Source organism: Phyllobates terribilis, unplaced genomic scaffold (genome assembly GCF_046119375.1).
Source record: "Phyllobates terribilis strain yellow unplaced genomic scaffold, ASM4611937v1 Scaffold_1621__1_contigs__length_244372, whole genome shotgun sequence".
Lineage (NCBI taxonomy): Eukaryota > Metazoa > Chordata > Amphibia > Anura > Dendrobatidae > Phyllobates > Phyllobates terribilis.
This window is the reverse complement of record NW_027364381.1, coordinates 216,572-240,069: the sequence shown is the minus strand read 5'-3', so window position 1 is coordinate 240,069 and position 23,498 is coordinate 216,572. Positions and strand designations below refer to the sequence as shown.

At 48.2% G+C, this 23,498-nt stretch overlaps 1 non-coding gene across 1 annotated transcript; it reads left to right on the top strand.

The window, feature by feature from the left end:
* Positions 1–7,527: 7,527 nt before the first annotated feature.
* TRNAA-UGC (transfer RNA alanine (anticodon UGC)) lies at positions 7,528–7,599 on the top strand. The gene has a single exon. It is a non-coding gene; the product is annotated as a tRNA-Ala (tRNA).
* Positions 7,600–23,498: the final 15,899 nt, after the last annotated feature.

Genomic DNA, 23,498 nt, shown 5'->3' with positions numbered 1-23,498 from the left:
AAAGTCTTCCTAGACCTGGCCGTCCAGCCAAACTGAGCAATCGTGGGTGAAGAGCCCTGGTGAGAGAGGTAAAGAAGAACCCCAAGATCACTGTAGCTGAGCACCAGAGATGCAGTAGGGAGATGGGAGAAAGTTTTACAAAGTCAACTATCACTGCAGCCCCCCACCAGTCGGGCCTTTATGGCAGAGTGGCCCGACAGAAGCCTCTCCTCAGTGCAAGACATATGAAAGCCCGCATAGAGTTTGCTCAAAAACACATGAAGGACTCCTAGACTATGAGAAATAAGATTCTCTGGTCTTATGAGACAAAGATAGAACTTTTTGGTGATAATTCTAAGCAGTATGTATGGAGAAAAACAGGCACTGTTCATCACCTGCCCAATACAATCCCAACAGTGAAACATGGTGGTAGCAGCATCATGCTATGGAGATGTTCTTCAGCTGCAGGGACAGGACGACTGGTTGCAATTAAAGGAAACATGAATGCGGCCAAGTACAGAGATATCCTGGATGAAAACCTCTTCGAGAGTGCTCTGGACCTCAGACTTGGCCGAAGGTTCACCATCCAACAAGACAATAACTCTAAGCACACAGCTAAAATAACAAAGGAGTGGCTTCAGAACAACTCTGTGACCATTCTTGACTGGCCCAGCCTGAGCCCTGACCTAAATCCAATTGAGCATCTCTGGAGAGACCTGAAAATGGCTGTCCACCAACGTTCACCATCCAACATGACGGAACTGGAGAGGATCTGTAAGGAAGAATGGCAGAGGATCCCCAATTACAGGTGTGAAAAACTTGTTGCATCATTCCCAAGAAGACTCATGGCTGTACTAGCTCAAAAGGATGCTTCTACTGAATACTGAGCAAAGGGTCTAAAGACTTGCGACCATGTGATATATCAGTTTTTCTTTTTTAATAAATTTGCAAAAATTTCTACATTTCTGTTTTTTTCAGTCAAAATGGGGTGCAGAGTGTACTTTAATGAGAAAAAAAATAACTTTTTAGAATTTACCAAATGGCGGCAATGAAACAAAGAGTGAAAAATTTAAAAGGGGTCTGAATACTTTCCGTATCCACTGTATTGCTCCATACTGTATGGGCCCCATATAATGCTCCATACAGTATGGCCCCATATAGTGCTCCATACAGAAAAAAAAAAAAATCAAATACCTCTCCTTGTTCCCCGCTGGCCGCAGGTCCTGTCTCCACAGCGTGTTCCGGCTCTCTGCACTGTGAATGCTCAGCAGAGGGGGCGCTGTAGTGATCGCGCCCTCTGCCCTGAGAGGTCACAGAGTCGTAAGACACCGGAACTGCGGAGGAAATTGGAGAGATGAGTATCGCGAGCAGTTTAAAGCAATGTGGGACGCGGTTCCAGCGCCCGTGCTGTACAGCTCTGCCAGCTGTATAGTGGCCGCTTCCGGGTACTGCACACCTGACCCTATTCATATGTATAGAGTGGATCTGCAGTACCCAGCTGTGGCCACTATGCAGTTGTCGGCGCTGTGCTATTCCAGTCTGCAAATAATCACATCCAACCAGCACCAAGAACATTGCGCGTGCCAGGGGTCGCGTCCCCATTAATCTGATATTGGTTGCCTATCCTAAGGGTAAGCCATCAATATAAGAGTGCTGGACATCCCCTTTAACTGTTGCCACTACCCCTATACCAACTAATGGTAAATCCCTCCCTCACTTATCATTATGTGCTGCTAATGTTACATAACAACATTCTATATAGTAAAGTCACAACCAGACATAGAGATGGTAAATATTATTTATTTTTAGGAATATTTGGACAAATAATGGAATATATGAGGATATCATAGTCTGGGGTGCAGCTGTTATCAGCATCACTGCACATGATGGAATCAGTGTCTCTATGAAGCAGATGAGGGATCTGTGGATCATTATGGAAATGATCTGTAACTTCTGCAGATTTCTGTAAAGAGAAGACGCCAAATTATTACATCTCATCAATAGATTCCCAGTAAAAAGTTAACAATCAGCTGGAAAATATAAAAAAGAAAATTCTAATATCTACTTACATGAAGGACAAGTCATTCTGATCTAATTCCTCAATGTTCTCCAGACTTGGATCATCCTTCTATGAAAAGGAGAAAAGAACAATTACTTATATGTCACATGTGATATAGATATCATGGGGCAGCGGGAATGAGAGGTGACTTACCATCTGGTGTTTTTGGGGTGTTCATGGCCCTTCATGCTTGGTAAGATGTTGACCAAAGCTGATGGTAAACTAAAGAGAGATCAGAACAGCAGGAAGTTAAAGGTGATTTTTTTTACAGTTTTGTAATGAATGTAGTGTTAATGTATGCATTGCTCCCTTACCTGGGCTGGGGTTCAGTATGTTCTCTACCACTGTCTGCACCATGAACATGGTGCTTCAATGGAAGCAGTGGTTACGGCACAGGGGGCACAGAGGTTTGGAGCGGAGCCATCTAGTAATACATCCCTGATGGAAGGTGTGGTCACATGGAAGGACCGTGACCTTCTCTCCGATCTCATATTCGGTCATACAGATGATACATGACTCGGCCTCCTCCTGTGCGGTTACATCCCTTGTTGGGAGATTTGCAATTAGCAGTGCTCTCCTGTGAACCCAATGCTGCCGCCTCTGCCGCACATGTAGATTTTGTGCAGGTGGGAGGGGACGGCCGCCATCCCTGCTGCTCTCTCCTGTTGTTCGGGAGGGCTCTGCAGGGGCTGGTCTTAGAGGAGAGCGGCTTCTATCCCTCCTCTCTTCCTGTCCTCTACGCCGTGGAGGATCTCTGGCCCGTCTCCCTCTCCTCTCAGTGACAGCATTGCTGTCTCTCTGGCGTCCATCACTGGTAGAAGGTCTTTCCTGATCTCTTGGAGGAGACCTCCTTCCATCACTGGTAGAAGGTCTTTCCTGATTTCTTGGAGGAGACCTCCTCCGTCCATGGACAATTATGGCCTGACCTATAAACAATTCCAAAAAAAGAATTTATCAGAATTATTTCCAATTTTAGCAAACACTTTTGGGCTATAGTGATGGGTCCTTCTACTGCTGTGGTGTTTAGGGAGAGGGGAACCCTAGAAAGAATTGACTTTATTTTGGACTTCGTAAACCTACACTATCTGTCCTGAAATGTGACCCATCATACCCCAGGGATATCTCCTCCCAGGAAAGCCCTATAGTGTGGGAATATTGTCTATCTCCCCCAAATATTTCACTTACCTTGATTTTCTGGTCGGCGCAGCCATGCCTCATTGTCAGCAATCAGCTGACGCAGCTCCCGGGCGCTCATGACTTAGGTACCTGGGGCTGGCTGATAGAATATTGGAGAACCGGTGGCACCGGTGTTATTATGCTCTGATCAAAGATCAAGAAGAATAAATGGAAGTAATCACCAGATGTGTAACACAAACTAGTTCGCTCTTCCACAACCAAAGTGAAGTCTCAGCAAAAGCATCAACTCAAGAAATGGCGCTGATGTCACAGTGCTCAGAGATTATATACCCTCAGGACATTCCATGATGTCATTATGACATCATAACTGAGTGACCCCCTAATCCTGAGCATAGCATTGTGACATCAGAGCAGCCAGGCCGCCATGTTTGCTGCCAACTGGTGAATGAGGCAGAGAATGTGGAATAGAAATGTCCCATCTGATTAATAGAATATAAATGTATATAAATCTGTGTTGGAAAAGATAGAAAAATCAGTTTTCTCCATGTTTGTAAATGGTCGTTTTTTTGCTTTGATAAATATTATATACATGTTATATATGGTATAAATTATCCTCTGCTGTAAATGATAAGAATGGAATGTTATTCTTTATCATTTATAGTTGTGGGTGATACATTATTGCTAAACAACAAACAACTCACCGACCTGTCAGGGAAATGATCAGGTTATATAAATAAGTGAAAACAGAATAAATAATAATAGAAGGTAAAGTATACAAATGCCTCTAAAAAAAAAAAAGTCATCAGTGTTTTTACTTTTCTGTACCACCAGGGCCATCCTACAAGATATACATGGATTTTACCTGGGTGTCACGTGCCCCTATAATAATGTGTCCATATCACTCAGTTACCCCAAATCCACAAAACTATCTATTAGAACAGGACCTGGACTGGTAATCTTCCTACCTGGCAGATTCCCTGTGGACACCTCGGGTGGGCTGGTCAGTGGATCACCAGCAAGGTGCAGATTTAGGAGAAGGAGATAGTGAAATTGCCCTCCTAAAGTATAACAATAGTAACTATAACAATAGTATGTTTGCATATTATAGCGCTACAGAGTGCTACTTTATTTGTTGGTTATATATTGAGATGGCTACTCTTAGTAAGCACCTGTACACACCAGTTTTATGTTTTGGAAGTGACGGTCAGTCTTTTGATATATGTGTACATAGGCTTTCTGACTGAGCACTCCACCCCAAGCCTCAGGAGGTTTTAATTATAAAGTAGACCAACAAAGCGGTATAAAGAACTACAATATAGACAATTATTAATACATAATTTTTTTTGAATACATGAAGAAATAAAAACAGACAACAAGACTAAAATTAAAAATAAATCTAAAACATAATTAAAATAAGACTCAAGAGGGGGAAGGGGGATGCTCACAAAAAATATATAGTCAAATGGGTCTATCACATAGATTTAATTACTAGGTAGATTATTCATAGTCACCATTTCAACAAACATACTCATCTAGATATGGCGGTATAGTGTCAATATATACCAAGAATGTGAAAAATATAAAATGCCCGTGCAAAGAATATATTAATTATCAATTTATCCAAACTTAGAAAAATTAAGTAAAAATAGCAGACAATATGTGTTGAATTATTGCTATAAATACCGCCATATATAGAGAAGCACATAAATTAGCCCAAAAAAAATCCCACACTATTATAAATTAGGCATATGTAGTCACTTAAAAAGTGGAAATGTGATGACAAAAATATATATACCAAAATCAATAAGCGTAAAGTGCTTGTGCAATAAATATAAGAAAAAATCTAATTTAATTCATCACAGAATATCCATTCAGGAAAGATCAGCTGCCATACATTTTCTTAAATTCCTGCCATATGCAGGCTCTCACTAATGGGGAGATCCTGAGAAATTCATATAATACATCCAAATATGGGAGACCACATAAACATAAAGAGATCGATGAGTGAGCATACCCTGGCCCCCTCACACCACTCCAACGCCGTTTTGCTCCTCGCTTCTTCAGGGAGTCTACTTTATTTGTTGGTTACATATGGAGATGGCTACTCTTAGTAAGCACCTGTACACACCGGTTTTCTGTTTTGGAAGTGACGGTCAGTATTTTGATATTTGTATACATAGGATTTCTGACTGATCACTCAACCTCTAAGCCTCAGGAGGTTTTAATTATAGCAGGATCCTACCCTCCCATATTCATGTAGACTTAAGTATAAAATTGGATTCACACTAGGTAGGTTCCTGGCAACGAGAGTAACCTTACCGTGGCTATCGGGTACACATGAATTGGCCAATTTATGCGCTAAGAATTCTCATTTATTTCTATTTTCTAGAGCAGTAATGCAATTCAAATTTCATATATTTCATGTTTGCATGCTATAGCGCTACAGAGTGCTACTCTATTTGTTAGTTATATATAGAGATGGCTACTCTTAGTAAGCACCTGTACAGACCAGTTTTCTGTTTTGGAAGTGACTGTCAGTCTTTTGATAGCTGTTGTTAATAACCAGGGAACATTTTGGGCTAATGGTCCCTTTACCTGGCTAATAATATCAGCCCCCCAGCAGACGGCTTTCCCTCTGCTGGTTATGAAAATTTGGCCAGAGCCCACACTGTTTTTTTAGTTTAATTCTTTATTTTACACATAATGTACACTGGGTATGCTGACTACAACTTCCATCATTGTCTCCTCCTCGCGCTGATCTCAGGCAACAATGATGTGAGCTGCATTCAGCTCCCAGCGCCTGTCCGGCACTCCGGCATTCAAACGTCCCGCATTAGAGCTACCGTGAGACCCGGTGGCTTGAACTCCGGTAACCTTGTAGAGTTCAAAGCCACCGGGTCTACCGGCAGCTGCAAGGCCCAGAAACCTCATGGGTAACTTTGAGGAACATTTTAGGTTTTGGGAGTTTCCAGCTGTTGGAACACCTAGATGCTGTGAACTAAGGTTACCTTAGGTGTGTATTTTACTGTACTTGTTAATAAAAAAAAAAAAAGAAGTGGGGTCCCTCGTCATTTTCATAATCAGCAAAGGGAAAGTCAATGGCTGGTGGCTGATATTAATGTTCTGGGAACAGGCCAATACCCATAAAGGTTCCCAGGCTATTAATATCAGTGCTCAGCTGATTGCTTAGCCTTTACTGATTATTAAAGGGGAGACCCCAAACAAAAATTGATGTGGGGTCCCCCTTTATTCACTAACCATCAAAGGCTAAACAGACAGCTGGGGGCTGATATTTAATAGCTTAGGAAGTGGCCATGGTTATTGTCCACCTCCTAGACTAAAAACATCAGCTCTCAGCTGCTCCAGAATTGGTGCATCAATAAAATATACCAAATCTGATGCTTAGCATCCACTCTTCCCACTTACCCTGATGTGATGACAAGTGGGTAAATGATTGTGGGGTTGACGTCAGCTGTTTTATGGCCGCTAACATCAAGCCCACAAGTTAGTAATGGAGAGGCATCTATAAGACGCCCTATTACTAACCCAATAGTCAGATTGTAAAAAAAAACACCCAGAATAAAGTCCTTTATTTGAAATAAAGACAAACACTCCTTTATTGAAATAAAAATAAAAAAGTATTATACTCACTTGTACACCTATTTCACCGAAGCCCTTGTCCCCAGTAAAAGAGAAAAATTTTTTAAAAACCACCATAATGCTCACCTTAATACCTAATCCCTGATGCCCTTGTCACCTGTAAACGAGAAAAAATAGTAATCCACCATAATACTCACCTGTCCGCCGTGAATATAATCCATACTGTCCCACGACAATCCGGATGACTTAGAGAGCAGTCACATCACACAAGAGTGTAATCTCTCCTGCAGGCGATGCCGCCTTTCTGCCGCCGCTGATGGCCTGGAACCAATCATGAGGCTTAAGCAATATCAGGAGATCATCATAGGGTGCAGTGCTTGTCACAGTGCGTATCTGGGAGGTAAGTGCTCTGTGCTTTCTTCTTATTTGACTGGGACAATAGAAAAGTGCCATCCAGTAGGGAACAATCTCTTTAAAATATGCAAAAAGCAGAATTGCATTTTTTTTAATCTGTTCAATAAAAGGCATAAAAAATAAAATCGCCTCCTTTTTTCCCCATATTTTAAATATAAACAAATAATAAAAAATTAAAGAAAAATAGTTTTGTCTTGTCCCTTATAGTCCAGACTATTAGAATATGATGCTATTTATGCTGCATGATTATAAAAGAGCAAAAATAATAGAGAAAATCTATTAGTAGTCATAGATTAGTGACTCTTGGAGATGAGAACAAATCCCTGGGTGTCCATACAGGGGATGTAGCTCAGTGGTAGAGCGCATGCTTTGCATGTATGAGGCCCTGGGTTCAATCCCTGGCATCTCCATGTTTTGTGATACCAAAAGCTAGTAAAGTCTCCAAAAAATATTCAGAAATCTGATACGTGTGAGTATACAGCGGCTCGTCTGTCTGGGTGTAACACAAAAACTGCACTCAGCACTAAATATCAGGTATTTGCTTTTGAAAATGTTATGCAGAGTGATTGTTGGACAGTAGGGGGCAGTGTAATCAGCACAATACACCTACATACATCGCTAGAGACTAGAGAGGAGGAAATCAGTTTTCAGGACCAGCGGCCGCAACAGTTATTCTGTGGCCGCTGGACAGGAGCCCCCCAAACCTAATCCCACCTGCTGGTATATTATGTGAGTACTGTGTGCTATTAGTACAGTATTAGTATTTGATACGCTGCTGATTTTGCCAGTTTTCCCACCTACAAAGAATGGAGAGGTCTGTAATTGTTATCGTAGGTACACTTCACCTGTGAGAGACAGAATCTGAAAAGAAAACAGAAAATCACATTGTATTTTTACCCTTTAACGACCTTGGGTTTTTCCGTTTTTATTTATTTATTTTTTGCCCCCCTTTGTCCCAGAGCCATAGACTTTTTATTTTTTCGTCAATATGGCCATGTGAGGGCTTATTTTTTGCGGGACAAGTTGTACTTTTAAATATTATTACTGGTTTTACCATATCGTGTACTGGAACACGGGAAAAAAAATCCAAGTGTGGTGAAACTGCAAAAAAAATGCAATTTCACAGTGTTTTTTTTTTTTTACCACGTTCACTGAATGCTAAAACTGACCGGCCATTATTATTCTCCAGGTCATTACGAGTTTGTAGATGCTCACCCCCATCTTGTTATATGCCCCCAATCCATGTATATATGGCTGCCCCCCATCCATGTATATATGCTGCCCTCCCCCAATCCATGTATATATGCTGCCCTCCCCCAATCCATGTATATATGCTGCCCTCCCCCAATCCATGTATATATGCTGTCCCCCCCCAGTCCATGTATATATGCTGCCCTCCCCCAATCCATGTATATATGCTGCCCTCCCCCAATCTATGTATATATGCTGCCCTCCCCCATTCCATGTATATATGCTCTTTCCCTCCCCCTCCCATTCCATGTATATATGTGACTCGCCCCCTGGGCCGTAGGGCACTCGGATCCGGGCAATAGGGGAACGATGGGGATAGTAGTGGCAACCCGGTCCGTGGCTCAGGGTGGTCAGACCAGTGGTAGTCCCTTTATAAGTTTTAAGAGATGGCCGACTACGCCACCCGTGAATTGCAGTTATTAGGAACCGCCGCTGCAAGGCAGACCGCTGGGGCTGATGATGTATGCAGCTGGGATGGTGTGACTCCCCACGGGAAGAGTGCGGCCCCAGAGCAGTGTAGTGGATGGTGGGAGTGATGTTGGCGAGAGTCCCGGTACCAATAGTGCTGGAGGCGCAAAGGAGCACACAGACAACAAGTTACAGTCCAGGGTCTTTACTCACAGTTCATTTGTTCCGGGTCACTTCTGTACAGGTAGTGACCACCCAAGCCGTGCTGCGTCCACCAGGTGTGGGGCTCGGTCAACTCCCAGGCAGCTCAGAAGTATGGCTCAGGACCCCCTTCAATCCTTCCTCTGGCCTGCCTCACCAGTGACCCACTTTTGTCCAGCTGCCTCGGACTTGTGCGGTTAAACATGGATCCCGTTCTCCGCTGTCCTTTATGGTGCCTTCCTAGCAGGTTTGATGTGGTGCTGCACCAATAAATGGTCACAGCCTCCGGTCTTTGGCTGAGGGTTGTTTCTCCTCCACCAACTTGGGATCCGGTACCCTTAATCTGCCTGACCCTTCACCCTGTATTCTCGTGGGTTCTTAGGGTCCCTTCCACCTTCTTGTTCCTCAGCCCTTCTGTTTCTCTCTCTCTCTTCTTCTTTCCTGTTCCTTCTTCTTCTCCTTTCTCGTGGAGCTGGGCTGAGAAGAAACCACAGCTCCCCTTCACCTCCTCTCTCTCTCCACTCCACTCTCTTCCTCGGCCTCTCCCTAGGCCCACTCTGGAGTAGAGCTCCTACAGAGCCTCTACTCCCTGTCTTCTCCTCTCTCTGCACAGACTGACTGTCTGACTTCACTGTCTGTCCTAAGATGGTGCCCACCTCTTATACCTCCCTCTAGCCATGAGCCCAGGTGACCAGCAACCAATGGGCTCCTACCTACGCTCAGGAACCTTCCCCTATCTGCTCCTACATCACCGGGTATTCCTCCCCCCTTCCCAATCCAGCCAGGGACATGGTCTGTCGTACCTGCATTTCTGTCTAATGGGGGTACCGTTGAGCTGTCCCTCGGAAATAGGGTGAGTGTGCTGTATGCAGCTAACTGAGCCCTGGTCCATACTCCATCCTTACCGGGGAGTGGAATATCACACCTCTGGCAGAGGTGCAATACCCCTGTAGCGGCCGAACCCTCGGGGTGCTACATATGCTCTTTCCCTCCCCCCTCCCATTCCATATATATATGCTCTTTCCCTCCCCCCTCCCATTCCATGTATATATGCTCTTTCCCTCCCTCCTCCCATTCCATGTATATATGCTCTTTCCTTCCCCCCTCCCATTCCATATATATATGCTCTTTCCCTCCCCCCTCCCATTCCATGTATATATGCTCTTTCCCTCCCCCTCCCATTCCATGTATATATGCTCTTTCCTTCCCCCCTCCCATTCCATGTATATATGCTCTTTCCTTCCCCCCTCCCATTCCATGTATATATGCTCTTTCCCTCCCCCTCCCACTCCATATATATATATGCTCTTTCCTTCCCCCCTCCCATTCCATGTATATATACTCTTTCCCTCCCTCCGCCCATTCCATGTATATATGCTCTTTCCCTCCCCCCTCCCATTCCATGTATATATGCTATTTCCTTCCCCCCTCCCATTCCATGCATATATGCTCTTTCCTTCCCCCCTCCCATTCCATGTATATATGCTCTTTCCCTCCCCCCTCCCATTCCATGTATATATGCTCTTTCCCTCCCTCCTCCTGACTCACCCCCTGGGCCATGTTGTGTAGCGTTGCGCACGCGGGGAATACCCGGAGCCGGATCCGATGGGGGTAGTAGTCTTCGTGTGGCGGTGACCCGGTCCGTGCCCAGGGTGGTCAAACTAAGTGGCAGTTATTGGTATGATGGTATTAGTGTCCGACTACGCCACCCGTTGAATGCGGCTATGAAGCCGCCGCTGCAGGGCAGTCCGCTGAGGCCGGTGGTATGGATGTGCAGCGTGGATGGTATAACCCCCAACGGGAGGGGTATGGCCTCAGGGCAGAGGATGAGAATGATGTTGGGAGAGATGGTGTGTATGTTCCAGCACTGATGGTACCGGTGCGACAAGGAATCACTGAGACTTGCAATTGCAGTTTTCACAGCTTTACTCACAGTTCTTTATCCGGTCCCTTGTGCACAGTTAGGACCACCCGAGCCGTGCTGCGTCCACCAGGTGCGGGACTCGGCCAACTCCCAGGCAGTTCCAGAGCGTGGTCCTGAGCTCCCCTCTCTTCCTTCCTACTGGCCGTCCCCACCAGGGATCCACCTTTGTCCAGCTCCCTCGGGCCTTCTAGTGGTGAAACCTTTCCCGGTTTCCCTGACCCTATATGGTATGCCTTCCTGGTAGATATGGCGAGGGGTCGCGCCAAAACTTGTCCACGACCTCCGGTTCCTGGCTAAGGATAATTGGCCTCCACCAGTTTGGGATCCGGCACCCTGTTCTGCCAACCCTTCACCCGTTATTCCGTGGGATCTTAGGGTTCCCTCTTTTCCTGCGTCTCTGGGCCTTTCCTGGTGTTTCTGTTCCTTCTTCCTCTTACTTCTCTCTCTCTCTCTCTCTGCTTCAGGCCTCCACTCCAGGCCTGGCTCTGGAGCTGGGCCCAGACTGAGCCACAGCTCCCTGTCAGCCCTCTCTGGCTGAGCTCCTCTCTGAACAGACAGACCCTGTCCTAAGATGGTGCCCACCTTATATACTCCCTTCTGACACCCGAGCCCAGGTGACCAGCACCCAATGGGCTCCTACCTATGCCCAGAGTCCCTCCCCTGTCTGCTCCTACACCACTGGGATGTTCCCCCCCCCCCCACTCCAGCCAGGGACAGAAGCTGTCGTACCTGCACATCTATCTGGTGGGAGTACCGTTGATCTGTCCCCCGGAAATGGGGTGAGTGTAGTGCATGCAGCTAACTGAGCCCAGTTCCACACTCCATCCTTACCCGGGAGTGGAATACCACACCTCTGGTCTGAGGTGCAATACCCCTGTAGCAGCCGAGTCCTCGGGGTGCTACATTCCCCCCTGGTAAACCACAGCACGTCCTCGGGCTGGAAAAGAGCAAAAGCAAATTAAAACATACAAAAATTTTAAAGTGTACACTCATGTAGCACCCTGAGGATTCGGCTGCTACAGGGGTATTGCACCTCAACCCAGAGGTGTGATATTCCACTCCCGGGTAAGGATGGAGTGTGGAACTGAGCTAGTAGGCTGCATGCACTACACACATCCCATTTCCGGGGAACAGACCGATGGTACTCCCACTAGAGAAATGTGCAGGTACGACAGTGTCTGTTCCTGGCTGGAGTGGGAGGGGGGTGGAACATCCCAGTAGTGTAGGGGCAGATAGGGGGAGCAGCCTGGGTAAAGTTAGGAGCTCATTGGGTGCTGGTCACCTGAGCTCACACATAGAGGGAGTATATAAGGTGGGCACCATCTTAGATCAGGGTCAGTCTGTGAGACGTCAGTCAGTCAGTCAGCCTGTGAGTCAGTCAGACAGTCTGTCTGAGAGCCTGAGAAGCAGAGCAGAGGAGAAGAGAGAGAGACCCAGAGGCGCAGAGGGGACCCCAAGAGCCCATAAGAGAGCTAATAGGGTGAAGGGTCGGCAACAGGGTACCGGATCCCAAGCTGGCAGAGGCTACAGCACACCTTAGCCAGGAACCGGAGGTCGTGGGCAGGATCTGCCACGATCACCCACTAAATCCACCCGGAAGGCAGACCAAGAATAGGGTCAGGGAGCCCAGAGGAGGCTTGACCAACAAGAGGCCCGAGGGAGCCGGACTTAGGTGGATCCGTGGTGGGAACGGCCAGAAGAAGGGAGAGACAGAAAGGAGCTCAGGACCACACTCCGGAGTTGCCTGGGAGTTGACCGAGTCCAGGACCTGGTGGACGCAGCACGGCTTGGGTGGTCACTGCTGTACACAGTGACCCGAGCAACACCAGTAAGTAAAACCCTGGAACTGCATTTTATGCCTCTGAGTCTCCTTGCTGCACCTTCACAACCACCATCCTCCACGGCTGACCCCCTGAGGCTATACCCCTCCCGTTGGGGGTTATACTACCTAAGCTGCACTCACATCATCAGCCTCAGTGGACCCTGCTGCAGCGGCGGACGTATTGACCGCAAATCAACGGGTGGCGTAGTCGACACAAAGAACTAATAACATCTGTAGGACTGCCACACACTGAGCTTGACACCCTGGGCACGGACCGGGTCACAGCCACTCGGAGACTACAACCCCCATCTGATCCGGCTCCGGGTATCCCTAACAGCACTGGCCCAGGGGGCGCGTCAACTTTGGCGTAGTCGGCAGGATAACGTGCCCGCAACAACCGGGTACTGCGTGCCTGAAGAAAAGTTCACCGTTACCTTAAAAAGAAGTCTCCCGCCGGTTCCGGAGGGTCCCCGCCAACGAACCCCATCACAGGTCGTTTCCCGCCGGTTGTCCGCCATTTGCAGCTTTTTCCCGCCATCAATGGAGTTTCCCGCCACTGGGAGACGATTCCCGCCATTTCCAAAGATTTCCCGCCTTGGAAGAGCGGACGCCATTATGGGCGTGCCAGAGGGTGGCAAGAGGCCACCTCCCATCGTGGGCCAGGTCGAAGAATGGCGCCAAAGGCGGAAACCGCGCCCACCAACAGAGACTGTGATGCTGGAAGTGTCCATCAGCGTAAGAGAACTGCCCCTGGAACTGAAGTTGCCCCGGGACCACCCTCGATGTGGGCGGAGACAGAACAAGAGAGCAAAGATGGGTGTCGCCTGGAGGAGTCTGGAGAGAGCGCACCCGGAGACAAGACGTCTGGAAGAGAGTCCAGAGAGAGCCTACCCGGAGATGGAGGGAGAGTCAGGCAGCACCGACCCAGTGGTCAGGAGCCTGTTGCAGGTCGCCACTCCAGAAGGCCTGCTGGAGATCCTAGCACAGCTCCCCCGAGACCGGGAGTGTGCACAGACCGCGTTGGAGGGCCTCGCACGGAGGATGGCCCGGGTACAGCGAGAGACGTTGGCGGAGTGGAGCCGAGAGATGGCCCAGCAGACCGAAACCCGTCAGCGGAGCACGCCACCCGAGACGAGGAGACAGACCGCCTCTGAGGATGGCGCAGGAGGAATGAAGGCAGGAGACGGCGCCGAGAAGGGAGCTAAACGGACGGAGGCAGGTAAAGGGGACGTCTCTACCCCGAGCCGGGAAACCGCGTGCCTGCCCCAGCTCCCCGTCGCAGAGCCCGAAATTCCCCCTGCCGTGCCCGTCGCTGCATCGTCACCGCCGCCGACTAGGCCTCAACCGGAAACCGCGGCCGCGGCCCCTGTGACGTCACACGCCTCGACCTCGAGCGTGGCCAAGCAGGAAATACCACCGGCCTGGTCGCAAGGCCTAGTACCTCCGGGCGCCGCAATACCAACAGCGCCCCCTACCTCCGCGGAGCCACCGGCCTGGTCGTAGGGCCGAGTAACCACGGGCGCCGCCGTTCTTACGGTGCCCTTTTCCTTTAGCGTGCCCCAAGCCTGGTCGCAAGGCCTGATCAACCCGGGCGCTGCTACCACCACAGCGCCCATAGCACCTAAAGTACCGCACCTGGGTGAGGACCTGTTCGCCCAGCATACGTGCCCGGATGGGCAGCCCTTCATATGGCCCCAGGAGTACATTCAGCTGGAACTCCAGAGAGCAAGGCCCATGTGCGAGCCCCTGATTCCGGCTCCGAAGCCTGTAAAGAGGACCTCACCCCCGCTAGAGGAGGCACAGTTTGAGTGGGACCCCACCGGAGAAGACCTCATGGGGTTCACTCAGGAGACTCGGGCGGCCGCAGCAGAGCGTGCAGAGTGCTGCCGGCAGCAGCTCGAGGTCTTCGAGAGGGAGCGGAGAGAGAGGCGGGTCCGGGAACAGCAAGCGCAGAGAGGAGCGCGGAGCAGAAGAGCCGGACCAGGAGGAATCCCCGTGCAGCACATGGTCCCCCTTCCACCGGGACTGTGATAAAATTCAATATGCAGCACGGATGGGGCTTTATCAGAGACCATCAGACCCCCGGCGACGTCTTTGTAACCCGCAGAGACGTAAAAAGCCATCTGCCGGAGGGACACAGAGGTCGTGACCTGTATGTAGGGGACGAGGTCACCTTCACCCGGCACAAGTGTGCCAAAGGGCCCTACGCCCTCCATGTGCATCGCCTGATGGAGGAGGAGCTGCGGTGTGAGGAGGAGCAAGAGGGCCCGGACGGGTCTGAAACTGAAACCAACCAACAAGAAAGAGCAGGAGGACGCCGTCGTTGAAGTACGGTAGAGAGAGACTGTACATAGTTACCCGTCAGGGTATAAGAACTGTTCTAGTTAAAATATAGTCCCCGTTGGGACCAGCCAATTGAACTGAAACCCGTGTGTCCCTATTCCCACTGACCGAGGACTGAGAGCGGTCATTCCCCCCTAATACCTGGCCGAGGACTGAGAGCGGCCATATTTCTCCTTGTATATAGTTGCGCTTCCTAAAGCGCCCCCTACCGGTTTTATAGGAAACTGTTTTCTTCCAAAAGAGACTGTCGCACATTACCCGGTCACAAGTTGCACAGTGACCGGAGGAACCAGAAACAAGAATGTTATTTATATGAAAAGTTTATTGCTGATATATATATATGATGTTTTCTATGTTTATGTTTATGAAAAAATTGTATGTTTTGGATGTTTATATTTTACAGCCCGAGGACGTGCTGTGATTTACCAGGGGGGAATGTAGCACCCTGAGGATTCGGCTGCTACAGGGGTATTGCACCTCAACCCAGAGGTGTGATATTCCACTCCCGGGTAAGGATGGAGTGTGGAACTGAGCTAGTAGGCTGCATGCACTACACACATCCCATTTCCGGGGAACAGACCGATGGTACTCCCACTAGAGAAATGTGCAGGTACGACAGTGTCTGTTCCTGGCTGGAGTGGGAGGGGGGTGGAACATCCCAGTAGTGTAGGGGCAGATAGGGGGAGCAGCCTGGGTAAAGTTAGGAGCTCATTGGGTGCTGGTCACCTGAGCTCACACATAGAGGGAGTATATAAGGTGGGCACCATCTTAGATCAGGGTCAGTCTGTGAGACGTCAGTCAGTCAGTCAGCCTGTGAGTCAGTCAGACAGTCTGTCTGAGAGCCTGAGAAGCAGAGCAGAGGAGAAGAGAGAGAGACCCAGAGGCGCAGAGGGGACCCCAAGAGCCCATAAGAGAGCTAATAGGGTGAAGGGTCAGCAACAGGGTACCAGATCCCAAGCTGGCAGAGGCTACAGCACACCTTAGCCAGGAACCGGAGGTCGTGGGCAGGATCTGCCACGATCACCCACTAAATCCACCCGGAAGGCAGACCAAGAATAGGGTCAGGGAGCCCAGAGGAGGCTTGACCAACAAGAGGCCCGAGGGAGCCGGACTTAGGTGGATCCCTGGTGGGAACGGCCAGAAGAAGGGAGAGACAGAAAGGAGCTCAGGACCACACTCCGGAGTTGCCTGGGAGTTGACCGAGTCCAGGACCTGGTGGACGCAGCACGTCTTGGGTGGTCACTGCTGTACACAGTGACCCGAGCAACACCAGTAAGTAAAACCCTGGAACTGCATTTTATGCCTCTGAGTCTCCTTGCTGCACCTTCACAACCACCATCCTCCACGGCTGACCCCCTGAGGCTATACCCCTCCCGTTGGGGGTTATACTACCTAAGCTGCACTCACATCATCAGCCTCAGTGGACCCTGCTGCAGCGGCGGCCGTATTGACCGCAAATCAACGGGTGGCGTAGTCGACACAAAGAACTAATAACATCTGTAGGACTGCCACACACTGAGCTTGACACCCTGGGCACGGACCGGGTCACAGCCACTCGGAGACTACAACCCCCATCTGATCCGGCTCCGGGTATCCCTAACAGCACTGGCCCAGGGGGCGCGTCACTCACATGTAAGACATATCAACTTTCAATCATCCCTTTATGGGAGGTACTTTTCTCTTTTAACGTTACAGGTATAAAACATTACGGAAACATTATCAGACTTTCTTCACATACTTATAAAATACCATTAACTCTTTTAGCATCATATAAAACTTTTTCATATAAAATATTCTTGACCAACACGTTCTTGATCTCTGGCCACCGTGCAACTTGTGACCAGTTAAAGTGCAACAGTCACTAGTTCCAAAGTAGAAAAGCAGTTCTTCTATAAAACCAGTAGGGGGCGCTTTAAGAAGCGCAACTATTTACAGGGTGGCCGCTCTCAGTCCTCGGCCAGTGGGAATAGGGGAATGGCTGCTCACAGTCCTCAGCCTGGTACGGGATTAGGGGCACACAGGTAACAGTTCACATAATCACCAATTTTACGACAGTTCTTGTACCCCGACGGGTAACTATATACAGCTCTTTGTTCATGCTACTTCCCTTCAGTAGCTATGTCCTCTCCGTGCTCCCTCCTGAGGGTAGTCTTCAGACCCGTCCGGGTCCTCTTGGCTTTCCTCATACTGCATCTCCTCCTCAGTCAGCCGGTGTACGTGAAGGGCGTACGGTCCTTTAGCACACTGATGCCGGGTGAAGGTGACCTCGTCACCTGAGTAGAGTATTCCAGATTTCGTTTCGGCTCCAGAAATTCTGCAATCTGCAACTGGGGAATCAAATTAATTATTTGTGACGTAATAGTAGAGAAGATATCTGGCACCACCTCTGCTTTAAATAGACTTTCCCTTCGATATGGTGAAACTCCTGGATATATGGTGGTGCATGTCCAAGTGAACAATCAAATAGTGCAAAAGCCAAAGTAAAGGTAGCACTCACCAATGGTTCCAAAGATGTCCTTTATTTGTACTCACAGTACATATTAACTAGCGGCATCGGACGGAGGTTCCTGAGGGTGTGCGGGGGAGTGAGAGAGAGGACGACGGCCGTTTCGCTCCCTTCCGGAGCTTCAATGGGTCCCAGGGAGGCCTCAGGTGTGGGATCTATCTTCTTCCTCTCCGGGCAGGCAAGGCTAAGGTGACCTGCTTGGTCACAAGTATAGCACTTACGGGAGTCAAATGCAGTCCAGGTGCTGGCAGATGGGGCAGAAGCCACTGAGGGCCAGGTGGCTGGAAGACTGGGGGCGGCTGTAGGCTTACCCCTCTTGCAGATGGCGGCGGCTGACTTCCGCACCTCTGGTGTACAGTTGGCCTCATAGGCCTCTGCGATCTGGGCTGCCTTGGCGGCCTCCTTTGGCTCCCGGTCCAGCACAAACTGTTGCACTTCCACTGGGCAAAGACAAAGAAACTGGTCCATCACCATCAGATCCTTCAGGTCCTCAAAGGTGGTGACTGACAGTCCTCGGACCCACTGTTCAGCTGGTCCTGAGTCCATCCACCATATCACTGTAACTATCATGTGGTCCACATTGGAGGGCTCTGAACTTTTTCCGGTAAACCTCCGGAGCCAACTGGTACTTTTTTAATCAGGGCCTGCTTGATGGCCTCATAGTCTCCATCGTGCTCTCGAGGGAGAGAAGCAAACACCTCCAGAGCTGTTCCTCTGAGCCCTGGAGTTAGGTACCTTGCCCACTGGTCCGCGGGCAGCTGATACTATCTGCAGGGTTTTTCAAACCCGTGCAGAAATATATCCAAGTCTCCATCCTTTTCCATTACAGGAAAATGCTCCGAATGGGGTTTAAAGCTGTTAGTGATATTGGACTCACGGATCTGCAGGGTGGATGGCTCCTTCTGAATCCGGGCTAGCTTCAGCTGGTGCCGCTGCTCATCTTGCCACTTTCGCTCAGCAGTCTCTCGCTCGGCTTGGGCCTGACGCTCATCAGCCTCTCGCTCGGCTTGGGCCTGACGCTCAGCAGCCTCTCGCTCCTTGAATTTCAGGATTAGCTGCAGTTGTCCATCACGTTCATCTGCGGCGAGCAGCTCCAAGGCCATGTGCAGGTGGGATTTCACACTACTCTGGCTGCGGGTCTGGCTGGCAATCACAGGTGGGGCCCCTGCAGCAGCGCCATCCGGGCCTTGGCTGGCCACCCCATCATCAGGGCTCTGCTGTCGAACGGGCTCTGCAGCACCTTGCAACAGTTCAGCAATCATTTGGGCCTTGTTTTTGCCTGTGGAGTCAATCTGTCTTAGCTCACAGAGAGCAGTGATAGTGTCCTATGACTGCTGGTGATACCAGGGCTCTCAACGTGTAGGCATTATTGCCAAATAAAAGATAGGACAGAAAAACAAGAGAAGGGAGGGGATGCAACTGCTACTCATATAGTAATGTCCCAGATAAAAAATATTAAAACACTGAGTCTGATTTCTTAAAACTCTGCACAGAATTCTCGCAAGAACTGTGCAAGTTTTCAGTGACAGTAATGATTGCTCAATCCAGTCACTGATGTTCTGTAATATCCCACCGCTGCCACCAATTTGTCACATATTCCACAGAGACGACACCAGGGAGATCACACAATGTCTCACCGTGCCGTCACTCTGTCAGAATTTCATCAGGGAACCGCGAGCACACGTCCCCACTACTCACTATGGAGGTATCGGCAAGTGACCAGTGAGCATATGGTGTCACACCTCTGCATTCCAACGCATGGAATATGCATATACGCCCCATACGGTGACTGTCAGCTTCACGATAGCTCAATTATTAATATTATTCGCTGCCACCACCGGCCGAGTTTCAAGTATAATACAGGCCTGGCCGGACACCTGCGTTCTGGTAGCGTATGGCTTCGAGGAAGGGAATGATTACAGGACAAAGAAACAGAGTGATTAAATTTTAAATTTCATCCAAAAGGGAGGCAGTGTTTAGGAAAAATATACGAAAGATTTTACAAAAGGAGACAATACAATACATAAGCAGTTACACAAAATAATAAGGAAGAAGAGACTTACTATAAGATCGCTGAGACGATTCAATATACAGTGGGTATGGAAAGTATTCAGACCCCTTAAAATTTTTCACAGAGATTCGGAACACGCTGTGGAGACAGGACCTGCGGCCAGCGGGGAACAAGGAGAGGTATTTGATTATTATTATTTTTTCTGTATGGAGCATTATATGGGGCCATACTGTATGGAGCATTATATGGGGCCCATACAGTATGGAGTAATACAGTGGATACGGAAAGTATTCAGACCCCTTTTAAATTTTTCACTCTTTGTTTCATTGCAGCCATTTGGAAAATTCTAAAAAGTTCATTTTTTTTTCTCATTAAAGTACACTCTGCACCCCATCTTGACTGAAAAAAATCAGAAATGTAGAAATTTTTGCAAATTTATTAAAAAAGAAAAACTGAAATATCACACAGTCTTAAGTATTCAGACCCTTTGCTCAGACACTCATATTTAAGTCACATGCTGTCCATTTCCTTGTGATCCTCCTTGAGTTGGTTCTACTCCTTCATTGGAGTCCAGCTGTGTTTAATTAAACTGATAGGACTTGATTTGGAAAGGCACACACCTGTCTATATAAGACCTCACAGCTCACAGTGCATGTCAGACCAAATGAGAATCATGAGCACAAAGGAACTGCCCAAGGAGCTCAGAGACAGAATTGTAGCAAGGCACAGATCTGGCCAAGGTTACAAAATAATTTCTGTATTACTCAAGGTTCCTAAAAGCACAGTGGCCTCATAATCCTTAAATGGAAGAAGTTTGGGACCACCAAAAGTCTTCCTAGACCTGGCCGTCCAGCCAAACTGAGCAATCGTGGGTGAAGAGCCCTGGTGAGAGAGGTAAAGAAGAACCCCAAGATCACTGTAGCTGAGCACCAGAGATGCAGTAGGGAGATGGGAGAAAGTTTTACAAAGTCAACTATCACTGCAGCCCCCCACCAGTCGGGCCTTTATGGCAGAGTGGCCCGACAGAAGCCTCTCCTCAGTGCAAGACATATGAAAGCCCGCATAGAGTTTGCTCAAAAACACATGAAGGACTCCTAGACTATGAGAAATAAGATTCTCTGGTCTTATGAGACAAAGATAGAACTTTTTGGTGATAATTCTAAGCAGTATGTATGGAGAAAAACAGGCACTGTTCATCACCTGCCCAATACAATCCCAACAGTGAAACATGGTGGTAGCAGCATCATGCTATGGAGATGTTCTTCAGCTGCAGGGACAGGACGACTGGTTGCAATTAAAGGAAACATGAATGCGGCCAAGTACAGAGATATCCTGGATGAAAACCTCTTCGAGAGTGCTCTGGACCTCAGACTTGGCCGAAGGTTCACCATCCAACAAGACAATAACTCTAAGCACACAGCTAAAATAACAAAGGAGTGGCTTCAGAACAACTCTGTGACCATTCTTGACTGGCCCAGCCTGAGCCCTGACCTAAATCCAATTGAGCATCTCTGGAGAGACCTGAAAATGGCTGTCCACCAACGTTCACCATCCAACATGACGGAACTGGAGAGGATCTGCAAGGAAGAATGGCAGAGGAACCCCAAATCCAGGTGTGAAAAACTTGTTGCATCATTCCCAAGAAGACTCATGGCTGTACTTGCTCAAAAGGGAGCTTCTACTGAATACTGAGCAAAGGGTCTAAAGACTTGCGACCATGTGATATATCAGTTTTTCTTTTTTAATAAATTTGCAAAAATTTCTACATTTCTGTTTTTTTCAGTCAAAATGGGGTGCAGAGTGTACTTTAATGAGAAAAAAATTAACTTTTTAGAATTTACCAAATGGCGGCAATGAAACAAAGAGTGAAAAATTTAAAAGGGGTCTGAATACTTTCCGTATCCACTGTATTGCTCCATACTGTATGGGCCCCATATAATGCTCCATACAGTATGGCCCCATATAGTGCTTTATACAGTATGGGCCCCATATAATGTTCCATACAGAAAAAAAAAAAAATCAAATACCTCTCCTTGTTCCCCGCTGGCCGCAGGTCCTGTCTCCACAGCGTGTTCCGGCTCTCTGCACTGTGAATGCTCAGCAGAGGGGGCGCTGTAGTGATCGCGCCCTCTGCCCTGAGAGGTCACAGAGTCGTAAGACACCGGAACTGCGGAGGAAAGTGGAGAGATGAGTATCGCGAGCAGTTTAAAGCAATGTGGGACGCGGTTCCAGCGCCCGTGCTGTACAGCTCTGCCAGCTGTATAGTGGCCGCTTCCGGGGACTGCACACCTGACCCTATTCATATGAATAGAGTGGATCTGCAGTACCCAGCTGTGGCCACTATGCAGTTGTCGGCGCTGTGCTATTCCAGTCTGCAAATAATCACATCCAACCAGCACCAAGAACATTGCGCGTGCCGGGGGTCGCGTCCCCATTAATCTGATATTGGTCGCCTATCCTAAGGGTAAGCCATCAATATAAGAGTGCTGGACATCCCCTTTAACTGTTGCCACTACCCCTATACCAACTAATGGTAAATCCCTCCCTCACTTATCATTATGTGCTGCTAATGTTACGTAACAACATTCTATATAGTAAAGTCACAACCAGACATAGAGATGGTAAATATTATTTATTTTTAGGAATATTTGGACAAATAATGGAATATATGAGGATATCATAGTCTGGGCTGCAGCTGTTATCAGCATCACTGCACATGATGGAATCAGGGTCTCTATGAAGCAGATGAGGGATCTGTGGATCATTATGGAAATGATCTGTAACTTCTGCAGATTTCTGTAAAGAGAAGACGCCAAATTATTACATCTCATCAATAGATTCCCAGTAAAAAGTTAATAATCAGCTGGAAAATATAAAAAAGCAAATTCTAATATCTACTTACATGAAGGACAAGTCATTCTGATCTAATTCCTCAATGTTCTCCAGACTTGGATCATCCTTCTATGAAAAGGAGAAAAGAACAATTACTTATATGTCACATGTGATATAGATATCATGGGACAGCGGGAATGAGAGGTGACTTACCATCTGGTGTTTTTGGGGTGTTCATGGCCCTTCATGCTTGGTAAGATGTTGACCAAAGCTGATGGTAAACTAAAGAGAGATCAGAACAGCAGGAAGTTAAAGGTGATTTTTTTTACAGTTTTGTAATGAATGTAGTGTTAATGTATGCATTGCTCCCTTACCTGGGCTGGGGTTCAGTATGTTCTCTACCACTGTCTGCACCATGAACATGGTGCTTCAATGGAAGCAGTGGTTACGGCACAGGGGGCACAGAGGTTTGGAGCGGAGCCATCTAGTAATACATCCCTGATGGAAGGTGTGGTCACATGGAACGACCGTGACCTTCTCTCCGATCTCATATTCGGTCATACAGATGATACATGACTCGGCCTCCTCCTGTGCGGTTACATCCCTTGTTGGGAGATTTGCAATTAGCAGTGCTCTCCTGTGAACCCAATGCTGCCGCCTCTGCCGCACATGTAGATTTTGTGCAGGTGGGAGGGGACGGCCGCCATCCCTGCTGCTCTCTCCTGTTGTTCGGGAGGGCTCTGCAGGGGCTGGTCTTAGAGGAGAGCGGCTTCTATCCCTCCTCTCTTCCTGTCCTCTACGCCGTGGAGGATCTCTGGCCCGTCTCCCTCTCCTCTCAGTGACAGCATTGCTGTCTCTCTGGCGTCCATCACTGGTAGAAGGTCTTTCCTGATCTCTTGGAGGAGACCTCCTTCCATCACTGGTAGAAGGTCTTTCCTGATTTCTTGGAGGAGACCTCCTCCGTCCATGGACAATTATGGCCTGACCTATAAACAATTCCAAAAAAAGAAT